Here is a 12,542-nt window from a genome sequence, read left to right as displayed (position 1 = left end):
TTGACATTCCTTTCAGCACATTTTACTACATTTTTCAAAGCTTTGTATGAAACAGAAAGTTAAAAATAGGACTGAAGGGTTGTTTTATTCTTTACCTTTAAAAATCAGTCGAATAAATAAAGTGTTTTGTTTTTGGTAGTTTTAATTAAGGTGAATTTAACCATATTTCAATCATTCGTAAGCCAAAGTGAAATTGTTTTTTAAGAAAATTTTATGAAAATTTTTATCACTAACTAACTCTCCCAAACTTAATTTAGATATTAATCATAAATTGAATTTTTTCACAACTTTCCAGTTATGTAAAAAATGTTTAATTTCTTAGCAAAATGTAATTCACATACTTTTGATGGTGAAATTACACATTTTTCTGATATACCCTTTCACATTCCTCGTAGATACGATTTTTCGAAGGACACAAAAGTCATCTACTTTTTTTCTCAGAGAAATTGCCTTTGAATATCCGAAAAAAAATCATCACAATTGGGCTGGCAGGGAGGCGAGATCCTTTCTTCCTTTGATTTATACGTTGCGACATTGAATGAAGCGTATAATGTTGGTCAGAGAGGAAGGAGTACAAAAAAATCCTATTATCTTCCAGCATGGTCGCGCGCGGTGGGGTCATGTTTGTACCCCCTCCCCCCACTTCCCGCACCAATACATTGAGAAGGCAGAAAAAAATGACAGGATGGAACAAAAAAAGCTCCATGATAAAGGGTGTAAATTAACTCGATGATACGCGACGACCAACGCAACAAGGACCGATGGTGCTGGAGTGTGGCCTGCAGTTTATGCGAACGCGAATGGCGAGCTTTGATGAAATTATGGGGTATCAGTTGTTCTGGCCACACTGCCACGCAGAGTGTCCGCAAGGGTGGGTTGAGAGGTTTATTATTTATGGGGTCAATTAAAGGCCGCGGAACAGGGCTGATTTTTATAGTCACTTGAGAATGTGAATGTGGTTAGCTGGGAAAAGTGAACCATATGATTGGCTGGTTAGGACTGTGTTATAACCATGTCAACCAAACAAAAATTGGAATAGATGATGCAATATTAAATTTATGTGATAAAATTTATAAATTGAAGCTTGAACCAACACATTGTTCAAAAATCATTGCATTAATTTGGTTTAAAGACATCAAAAATACTTTTCAAAAAATACCGCAAAACATTTTTGGCTTACAATTTCTTGATTATTTATTTAAAAACTACTTTTATAATTTATGAACTATTCATTTTATTTATTTTTTTGTAACCTGTTTTTTTTATTTTAAAAGGGGAGATTTAACATAAAAGCTGTAATGGAATTTATTTGTATAAAGATAAGATCAATTTTAACAATCATTTCCTGAGCAGGTTTAAAGCTTTACCTGCAAAACAAACGATATTTTTAAATTTGTGAAAAAAAATCGGATCGATTTGATTTCTTCGGCAATGTTGGAGAAGAATTCTGAATAAAAGTTACACTTTTAAAAAAATACCACAATTTTCATCAAAATTTTACACAAGATTGAAGAAAAAATCATATTATTTGTAGAAATCATGATCAAGCTTGACCACTTTTGTAAATATTTTTCTAGAGAAAGAAAAACGTAAAAAAATTGCTTCAAAAACATTAAAAATTTGGCTTACAGTTACAGCTGTTGGAAAATACCTTCTGAGAGAATACCAAACAAGAAAATCATTTTTTTAGCGTTATAAAAATTTTCTCTATAAGCACAAATATATTCAAAATTAAAAAAAAATCATTCAAATAGATAAATAACAGATAAAGAAATTATTTCAACTTAGCTTAATATATTGAATGCTTTTATGTCAGAGTTGCCAAATTTTGTTTATTTTAATGCAGAGGCGATACGTTTTTTTTTTTTTTTTCTTTGGAATTATGAGCGTAGTTTTCTATGATATAACAATTTTTCTGAGTTTTTTTAATTTTGTATTTTATTGACTGGCTGAACCATGCCTTTGTCAGAAGAACCATTTTATATAATAAAATTGTTCCTAAGAGATAACGAATTTTCTGAATTATATAAGCACGCGGGAAAAAAATCCCGATTATATTATTTGATTTTTTTTATTTCATCATCTTGTACTTGTACAATAGCCTGTCCCATTTTGAGGTCATGTCGAGGAATTTCAGGTGCTTACTTCTTAAATGATAGATTGTGATGCTAGGAACAATGTTTTCTTAGACAAGAAAAAATAATAAAATACTTTCTCGCACCCCCTATTTGATTAAAAAAACTGAAAAAAAAGTCACTCTTTTGAAAAAAAAAATCAAAAATCGCTTGGAATCCATACAAAAACTGTTTCAATCTGGTGTGTATTATGCCTAAACGATAGTTTTTTGTCCATAGATCAAGATGCACTATCAATATTAGACCAAGATTTAAGTTTTTGGCTTCTCCCAGGCTGATTTATTTCGTAAAAATCGCATTTTTTCGAAACTTTTTTCAGAAATGCTCATTTAATTTAGGGTAGCCCATTTTTCCCAGCAAAACGTTTTTTGAAACTGTTAACTTTAAATAGCTATATCTCGACAACGATACAACTAAATATCTTCAAATTTGTTATGATAATAGATGAAAATGTATATGTCAATGTCCTGAAAACAGATTAAAAAAAAGTTTAAGTGTGTGCTCAAACCAACCTCTAACATTGTTGCCGATTTACATGTATGTAACCCCTTAGTTTCTATTTTATATTTATATTTTTATTATATTATGGTGCAAAATCTGGTACCCAAGGTATGTTTTTTTGAAGAAAAAAAAAACGACTTATGGAATATATCGAAAATATAATCTAAAATCTATATGCACCTTTAAAGGCATTTTAAGTAACATCTTTCGAAAATGTTATTTTTTTATATTTTTTGGTACTTCATGAAGGAAAAGCTCCCTGTAAAAAGTATTCTCGAAAAGCTGAAAATTTCTCAGTTTTATTGTAAAACAATGAAAATCAGACCAATAGTCTCCGAGATGTTCGATATGAGGCCCTATTAGATTTTCGTCTTTAAAAAAAATTACAATCTTTTCAAAAATTCATAAATCCGACTAGATTTGCCACCATTCTAAACTCTACCTCAAAAGATATTATTTGAATCGAAAATCAAAGAAATTGTATTTTAGGAATTCAAATTTTAGTAATAAAAACTAAAAAAAAATAAAAAAAAAAAAAAGATTGCCGTGCTCCTATTTTGAATAGCCCAAATCATAACCTACATTTTTGTTGAAGACACCACATCGATCAAAAAGTTTCTTCTCGAGATATAAATTTTTACACGCCCATTTTGTATGACCAACCCTCAAAATTGTATGGACCCTTTAGAAAAAAAACTAATTCAAAATAGCTTCTTTTAACATAGAGAATGCTTTAACAATGTCAGGCCCATGTAGGTAAAAAGGGGTTTTGCTTAAAAAATTAACGAATTTTAACAGTTCAGTTTGAAAACTAAATTATAGCCAAAACTATTTTTTTTTTTTGCTTTTTCAAAAATATTAACAAAATGAACTGTTAAACGCAAAAGTCTTAAAATTAGTATGTTTTGCAAACACCTTACTAATGCCTAATCTAATCATGTTTGGAATAAAAATCTTGGCAATTTGCAACAAAACGTTTGCAATAAAATTTCATGTCAAACATTTTCCCAACAAATGAGAAAACTAAATCCACCCGAACTTTGTCGTAAGATGTTATCGCGCAAATGACTTTTGAAACAAGTGGTTCTATCTCCCAACAAAAAAAAAACTAGATACCTCCTGGCAATTTCTCCAGGAGCTTCCTTTGTCACTCGGTAATGTGCTCACATGTCCTGCACAAATGACTATCGCCGCCGACAAATCGGCCGGTCGTCATCAAAATCGTCCGAACAAATCGCTTGGGTCGGTGAAAGCGCGGCGGCAAAAACAAATCCCATCAATCCGGCCAATAAAAGCATTCCGCACTTTTGGAGTGCAAAATTCGTCCGTTTGAAGCTAAACTAAACGGTCCCCGGGACTGGGTGATGCCACTAAATGACGCGATAATAGGTCCAAGATAGTGTCCATCTACGCCGGCCACTTTTTTTTTTCCTGAATGGATGAAAGAAGAAAAAAAAAACATTCTCCTGAAAAGAACTTAGTTTTCTAGGGTGGGTGGAAAACTGGTCAAAGTGGTGGTGGTCGTGGTGTCCGCAAGCAATTTTCCACAAATCCTCGTTGATTTTCCGATTCTATTCAGCCCAGTCGCCACCAAGCGCGCCGGGATGAGTCCATAAAGAATCGTATACTGCTCCATTTTCTTGCACAGTTTATAGCTCCTTTTAGCGATAAAGTGAGTCCACCCTCGCACCCTCCTTGCTTGGAGGGCAGTCCGACCAAGAGGAGGGAGGGAGGTTTTGGAATTGCGCTGCAAAGCACCCTTTTTATATGCTCTTAGCATAATACTGTTTTTATTGGGAGGTGATTAAGGGATCAATTGTCAATTACTGTTATCACGCTCTTTTTTATTGATCATATCTGTGTTGTGAGTGGATATTTGTCGATTTTTGCCGGTAATGTCGGACTTATGGAGTCATTTTGAATCATTTTATACTATACCAGTTTGAAAAGCATTAAAAAAATACTGAAACCTCAAGCATTTCCCAAGCACTTGATCGTTATCGCCGGCAGGCACTTCAAAACCAGCTCGCGCAATATTTTTCCAACTTTGAGCTGTTGAAATCATAAATCCACTCCACACACAGTTCTAAAACCAATAAACAAAGCTCATTGTTTGAGCTTGTTTTCCAACAAATTACCGCGCACTCACTGGCAGAACATTGGAACCACCCCACCCACCCCCAGCATGAGGAGCACTAAACGTGAAACAAAACAGCTCAAATAAAATAACCACCGCTAAGCTGCTGCACAGCCCCGTGAAAGATCAACCTGTTTCGAGCAAATCCTGTCAGACCAACCTGGCCTGCCTGCCAGCCAGACATGAAAAGCGTGATTAATTTCAAAGCAAAACTTTCGCTAATTTTGAGCAACAAAAACGCGGATCGCATTAATTACACTTCAATAAACATTATCACAATCTTTCGCTAGCGCGCGTGCCTGAAGGGAGGAGTGGGTGGCGTTTTTTGATAGGGATTTAGAGGTGGGAAAGCGGTTATATCGAGGAAAAAATGCACCTCACTCCATGGGTTATTTTGTTCTGTCAGGATATGGCACTGTTTGGTCAATGTTGGTCAAAATTAAATTTTAAGCACATTTTAAAAAAAATAGCTATAGCATTAATAACAATATTTTTTTTTGTTTTTCATCATCGAACAAATTAAAAATAAGTTTTATGTTTTCTACTTTAAAATTTTCTAAATTTAGCAATTTTCCTTATTTTCTTCTAAATTCTCCTAATTTTATCTCTTAAAAATGAAAAAAAAATATTGATTTTTTTATATTTTTTACGATTTCTGACATTCAGTTAAGCCAAAATTCCAAATTCAGTTTCAAATTTTTAAAACAAAAATGTTCAACAACATGCTTTCAAATCGGTTTGTACGCGTTTAACGCTTTTTTGTTTGACATTAGGCCGATGCAAATATTTTTCAAAGTTTTTGTCCCTCGGCTCTGGCCGGGGTCGAGGGGGGGGGGCAAAAAAATAAAAAAATATATAAATTTTGAAATAACAAGCCATAGTTTCAGCATTTGCATGGAAAAAATGTTTTAAAATGCATTTTACACTATTTAATTGTTTTGCAATCATTAATTTTCAAATGAAAGAATTGACAAAAACAAAAAATTTAGCGAAAAAAAGTTGAACATCAAAAATTTTCAAAAATTCAAAAGACATGCTAAAAATGATTCTTACTTTCAAAATTTCTTCAAACATTGGTTGTCAACTAATTACACTTTTAGACTCGATATTCACCGATTTGTACAAAACTAAAAGGGAACGCTCATCAAAAGATAATTACCAGAAATACCATGTTTGGTGCCAATCGGATCAACCATCTACGATATTCTGAATGATTTATTCTGTTCAAAATAAATAATTTCAGGGCTATTTAGAAAAATATTAAAACACTTGAAAAATATGCCAATTTTTAAATTAACTAATTCTCACAAAAAAAACATTTTTTTTAAAATCCTTAATTTTTATGTTTGATTTTTTTTCGTATGTTTTTAATGACAAAAAAACCCTAACTGAGTAATGATTTTGTTTTTCGGAAAAAAAAAAAGAAATTTTACCCAATAAAACTTACTGGAAAAATATCTCAACAACTAATGGTCCAAGGTACAAAATTTAAAAAATTATACATTTGTGAAATTTTATGATTCTTTGGAAAAATAATTTTAAGATTTTAAATCAAGACTAACATTTAAAATGGGCATGAAATTGAATATTTTGCTCTTATGAAATGTTAGTTTTGATTCCAAAATTTTCAAAATATTTTTTTCGAAAAGATCATAAAATTAATATAAAAATAGATATTGGCATTTTAAAAATGGGAGCTGTTTGGATGAGACCAATTATTTTTTGCAGTTTTTTTTTTATTTACTGTATTTCAGCAACCAGAGGTCCAATCTTCAATGTATCTTAAGCAATTTTGTTGGTTATTTTCTCAACCTTTCGAAAAAAAAATTACAGCATTGGACAATCATAGAAATCAAATACTAGAATTTTTCAGGTAAAACTACATTTTAAGTGGTTTTATCTTGAAAATGGTGCACTCTATAAAAAAATATGTAAACTACTTTTCGATTACAAATTTGATTTCACATGAAAAATTGAAGAAGTTATTTTTTTTTTCAAGTAAAATTTCTATTTTTACAAAATAAAACATATTTACAATAATCATAGTTCGGCGGCAACATTTTTGCCCATTCTTTTATTTTGTCCCCTAAAATAAAATCAAAAATCAAAATTTAAAAACAAATTACGAAAAAAAATCAATTAAAAAAAAACAAAAAAATGTCTGTGTAGCATTTTTCAGAATAGCTGAAGACACCAAATTGATCGAAAAATGTTTCAAAAGTTATATATTTTCGTACCATTTTTGTATGGAAAACTTCAAAAATTATATGGAGCCTTGTATGGGTAAAAAAAATGGTTTCTTTTGTCATAGGGAAGGCCTCCAGTATGTTTGTGCCGATTAAAAAATAAAATTGAAATCCATTTTCGGTTTTGATGGAAGATTGCTCACCTTTTTTAAATGTTGAGAGTTTTTCATTCCAATGCTTTTTAAAGAATAAAAACATTAGTTGAAAATTATTATTTTTTTGCAATTCCGTCATGAAAACACTTAATTCTTGTCATTCTCGAGTGATGAAAACTTCAGCACTTGTATCGAGATAGTAGTTTATGCAACAAGTTGCAAAAAGAGGATTATTCCAGCACGAGTCGTACATTGCGTGAAATTTTAAGTCAAATTTTCAATTTTTTGTCAATAAATCGTTTAAATCAACAAAGTGTTGAAAAGTGTTACTTTTCGAAACAAGTGCTGAAAAGTTCAACTTTTCAGCATTCATTTCAGCGCTGAAAAGTAGAACTTTTCAACATTTATTTTGAAAATTCCATTCAAAAAGCGTTTTTCAAAACTCGGTAAACCTCGTTGGATAAATGTACGACTCGTGCTAAAAAATCTTCATTTTGCAACTAGTTGCATAAACTAGTATTTTGACGATTCTCTAGATTAAAGCACGTCTATTAAAGTTTTTTAACCAAATTAAAATTTATATATTAAACATAACACCTTTTTAAATTTAATTCTCCTTTTATCCCACCATGCCACCTGACAGAACGCGCCACCCGTCAAAAAACGTGAACCGGGGGAAAACAATAACATGCCAAACAGCAATATCTGTGGCGTCCAGCGAACAATTTCACCACACATTGCTGCATTGTTGTGCTGCCGCCAGAGGGGGGTGGCAATTCCGGAAACGGCTGGACGATGGGAGGGGGGCGGGGGCGTGGTTCGTCCCGCTAAATTTAGTGGCGCTTCCGATCAGTGACTGGTCCAATTGTTATCTGATAGCACGCCGCCCCTCTCATTTTTTTGTTGTGGGGGGCCACCGTGCAAAAGTTTCGCGAATTGAGCGAAAAAAAAAATAACGCAAAAGCGGCCTCCGGTCTGCCAGCCATCCATAAGCTAAAATAACACACACTTGCACAAACTCACGTGGAAATCATTTTGCGTTTGATCGATGTGGTGGAAAAGGGGGACGGGGGGGGGGGGAGGTTGGGGAAAAACCGGAGAAAAAAAACATGACGAAAATCCCTCACTTTGCAAATGAATGAAAGCTAAGCGATTATAATTTTGCTCTGATTTTGACATATTAACATAAACAGGATTCATGGGGAGTGTTTTTTTTTTCCTGGTGGTGGAGAAACTTTTTTGATCGGGAAAAGAACCAACAGTGCTTTCAAGTTTAGTGAGCTCCGTTGTTTTCAAATATAATTCAAAAATAGTTTGTGGGATGACCTTTTACTTTTCATAGGCTGATTATTTTGCAATATTTATTTTTATTTTTTTGACAAATAAACAAGCAAAAAATGGTTGGCATTTTTTAAGTGTAACCTTTTATTCACTCAATTCTTAATCAATTTATACTTACAAATTTTGCCAAAGACACCAAATCGATCAGATAGCCAAAAGGAAACACTCACGTTTCACGCAAATTAAAAAACAAAATCAGAAAATATTCTCATTATTGGGAGAATTGCTCTAGTACTATAATTCGAACCACCAAATTTGACCATATTTTAGGTTTTATTTATTTATTCATTTGTTTTATTTTTGATTTGAATATTTCTATAATTATTAGCTTTGAAATCGTCGTGATCGTGCACGTCGATTTTTAGCCAAATTTTGTTAAGGACGCAATTTTGTGCAACTTTCAATGCCTCACCTTTTGACCTTTACAGATCATAAAAATTAGATTTCAATCCTAAGGTATTCAAAAAAAACGTGAAAAACTTATTCATATAAGAGAAGATTCGATCTGATCGTGCAATCTTGACACACCCTGAAAATTGCTGTAAGTCCGACAAATGTCCGAAGGAAATTTGGCCAGCTGCAGTTTGACACACGTGCATGCCCGACTATTGTTAACAATTGTAGTTATATTTCGGGACTCCGGCAACCAAATTCAACCAAACTTCGGGACAATGCACAGAATGGTCAGCCAAACAAAACGTGTTTGTTATTGTTTACATCGCGTGCTCTAGTTTGTGTTTATTCAAGGTCAAACATTAAAACGCGTTTTTCTCGGAACGTCAAAAAGCGAAAGTAGGACAATAGAACACGATAACGTTGAAATGAAAAAAAAAATAAAAAATAATGTAAAACGCAGTTTTTCGAACAAATTGCAGTTTTACTGTACCCTGTTATCGACAGACATTGAGAAGCAAAATTTTCCACCAGCACAAATTTCAACTTTCCACCCCAACAAAAAAACGCCATTAATTGATCGTTGCCACAGTCGGGCTGATGAACAAATGATTTTAATTAATTGATTTGTGTGCATTGTGTGCATATATCGTCGAGGGGAGGGCCCGGCCGGGGGTGGCTCCATTTCTGGTTTTGAAGTGCGCATTTGAATGAACCCCTTCATTTTTTCCCTCCTTCTCCTTCTCCTCGTTGAAGTTGTGGGTGGAGTGACTGGTTCCGAGGTTTGGCACGTACATCAGCAGCAGCAGCAGTTTCCCCCGATGTGGTGTTCCCTTTTTGAGTGTGAGAAAGGGTAAAAAATTACCTCAATAGCGAAACTAATTAATTAAAATTTTCAACCGAACCGGAGGAGATGTATTTCCCGGGCAATACTTTACAACCATGGAAATCTGGAAACTCACTCTCTTCCCGCCTCATTGCTCGTATTTCCTCATTTTTAGAAAAGGTTGTGCAGAGTGCTGTGTGCGTCTACAGCACGTCACCCCCACCTATACACCCAACGATGTTTGTACATACACACCTGTGTGCAACCACACCGTGCCGGGGGAAGCTTCGGTGGAAAATTGCACCCCAATTCCCAACCCACCAACTCTGCTCCCGCACAACTGCTGCACCTGACGTGTGCACAGCATCTAATAAAATTCATTACAAAACTCGGTTTCAACTCGATTGAGTTTCGCATAGCGTCTGTTAATTAAATTTCTATTGAAAATATTTTATTTCATTCCATACCCAGTCAGCTTCCGTTCTCATTTTCCAACCGCCATCATCAACGGCAGGTGCAGTTCAGAGCATTTTCCACGGGAAAAGAGAGTGAAAAAGGGAGGAAGGGAGGAAAACGAAGTAGTGACACGCTGGTTTTCCGTTTCATTATCAGTTTTCATTTTGTAAATTTAGTATTAATCTAATTAAGCAACATCATGCGAACCGACAAACTGTGGGAGGCTGTGCATTTCACTGCCAGGTAGTGGAGCAGCACACTTGTTGGTTTCGTAATGAGTTTCGTGCCTGAATGGCTCGGATGGTTGCGATTGTTCCCATAAAATGCCAGCGGTTGAGGTAATATTGAGCTTGGATAATTAAGAAGAATTGATTGAAATCCAGGGGGATAAATTGTAAATCAATTTTATCAGAAACAAAATCTCTATTGTATTGTATTATAAATTCAGAATGAAAAACAATTTTTGCTATCTAAATAAACTATTCAAAATCAAGCATTTCTTCACGAAAACCGGAAATGGAATTAATATCTATATATTGATTTGCTTGAAACTTTTTGGGGGGCTATGGCCAAATAAGGCATTTTGTGTCAACATTTAAAATCAGAACGAAAGTTGTCGATCTCTTGAACTATCATAAAATGGAGGCTTATTGGAAAACACTGAGAAAACATAAATTATCTCAATTCAATTCTCAGCAATGCTATATCACAGTAACTATTTGTTCAATATTCAAAATACAAAAGCGGAAATCTTTGAGATTTTTCACAGCAGCACTGTACACCAAAAAAACATTTTTATCTGGAATTAACCTTCAAATGTATTTAATCGAAAAAAATCGAACATGAATTTACTTTTACAAAGCAATTTTGTAAATTTTGTTTCAAGTACGCCATCAAATCGGGCGTCCTATTTTACATAAAAATCCCTTTAACACCAAATTTCCAAACCATCACCATTTCAGGCTGCAAATTATTGAAAAACAAGTATTTTTTCGAATGTTCGGATTCGTAAATGAAAATGTTTTAGGTACCGTAAACTGGGATGACTTTAATAGGTTTTTCAAATGCCCGTCAAATTAATATCTCAACATTTTTGAAAATTTTGAGTATGAAAGCATTAAAGGTTACTTATTATCGAACATATGTGCAAAAATGTGACTGTTCCAATGGATGTATCAAAATTAGTGGCCTGATCAAATTTCTATCAATGTCACCCCTGGCTATTAAAGTCACCCCAGTTTACGGTACCCTAGGGGTCGTGCATAAACCACGTGGTCTCCTTTGGGGGGGGGGAGGGGGTCCGAATTCCGACCTAAAAAAACCATGAAAAGTCATGGGGGGGAGGGGGGGGGTCGACGGCTGACCACGTGGCCTTTCAAAAAAAATCTTTTCTTTAAAAAAAAAACAAAAAAATACGCGCTTTGAGTTTACTTATATGCATACATTTTTTGTTACACTTTAAAACCATACAATTATTGTGTTTAGAATTATTACTTATATTTCAATGTCACAATATTTTCCAATTCAATATTTAATTATATATTTCGGCAGATTCATATCAATACTTTGAGCCTGTTATTGAATGAACACTTTTTAATACTCATGTAAGTACGTCTTACAAAAGTTTAAAAGTTGTTAAAAAATAAAGTGACATTATCCAAAGTTAATATACCCAGAAAAATGCGTACCAAAATGCGTACCAAAATGCAAACAAAATTTCATTTTTTTGTTGATGGTATCTTGTAGCTAAAAATGTGCTTGCAAATTTGCATTGAAAGTAGATGTAGTCTTCGATAGTTCTATTTTCGAACAGCTTAAAAAATAAATATTGCTGACAATTTTATAAGATTTTCGTAACAAGGCAAAAGACTAAATATGTATTACAAATGAAGTGTCTAAAAATGATTCTCTGCGAAAAAAAAATATTTTCAAAATCTTAGATCTCAGCTAATTACCGTAGCTGGTCCTATAAGTGATCGAATAATCTTTATCGAAAGATTTCCTTTTGTCACTTAAAACAAACTCAAGATATCTTGTATCTCCTCTCTCTTGCAATATTTTTTTAAGTACAAAGAAACTAAAAACCCCAATTTCAGGATTATCTCGCAAAATTTCAGTTTCACTACCTCATTTGCAAGTGAAACGTCTATCATTAAAAAATAACCAGGAACGAAAAAACGAACGATACATACTTTAAGATTCACCAAACAAATTGAAGAATAATTTGGTCTAAAATGTATTCCTTATTTCATGGATTACACAGTTCGGATTGTTAAATTACATAACATTTCATAAAATACACGTTGACTATCCATCGGCAAAGTTGTAGGTATTTTTTTTTGAGTTTTTTTTTATGTTAATAGGGACTATCTCTTGAGCCAAAGAGAAATATGGGCATACATTTTAGATTTT

This window comes from Culex pipiens, chromosome 2, assembly GCF_016801865.2.
Source record: "Culex pipiens pallens isolate TS chromosome 2, TS_CPP_V2, whole genome shotgun sequence".
Lineage (NCBI taxonomy): Eukaryota > Metazoa > Arthropoda > Insecta > Diptera > Culicidae > Culex > Culex pipiens.
Note: the sequence above shows the minus strand (reverse complement) of the source record.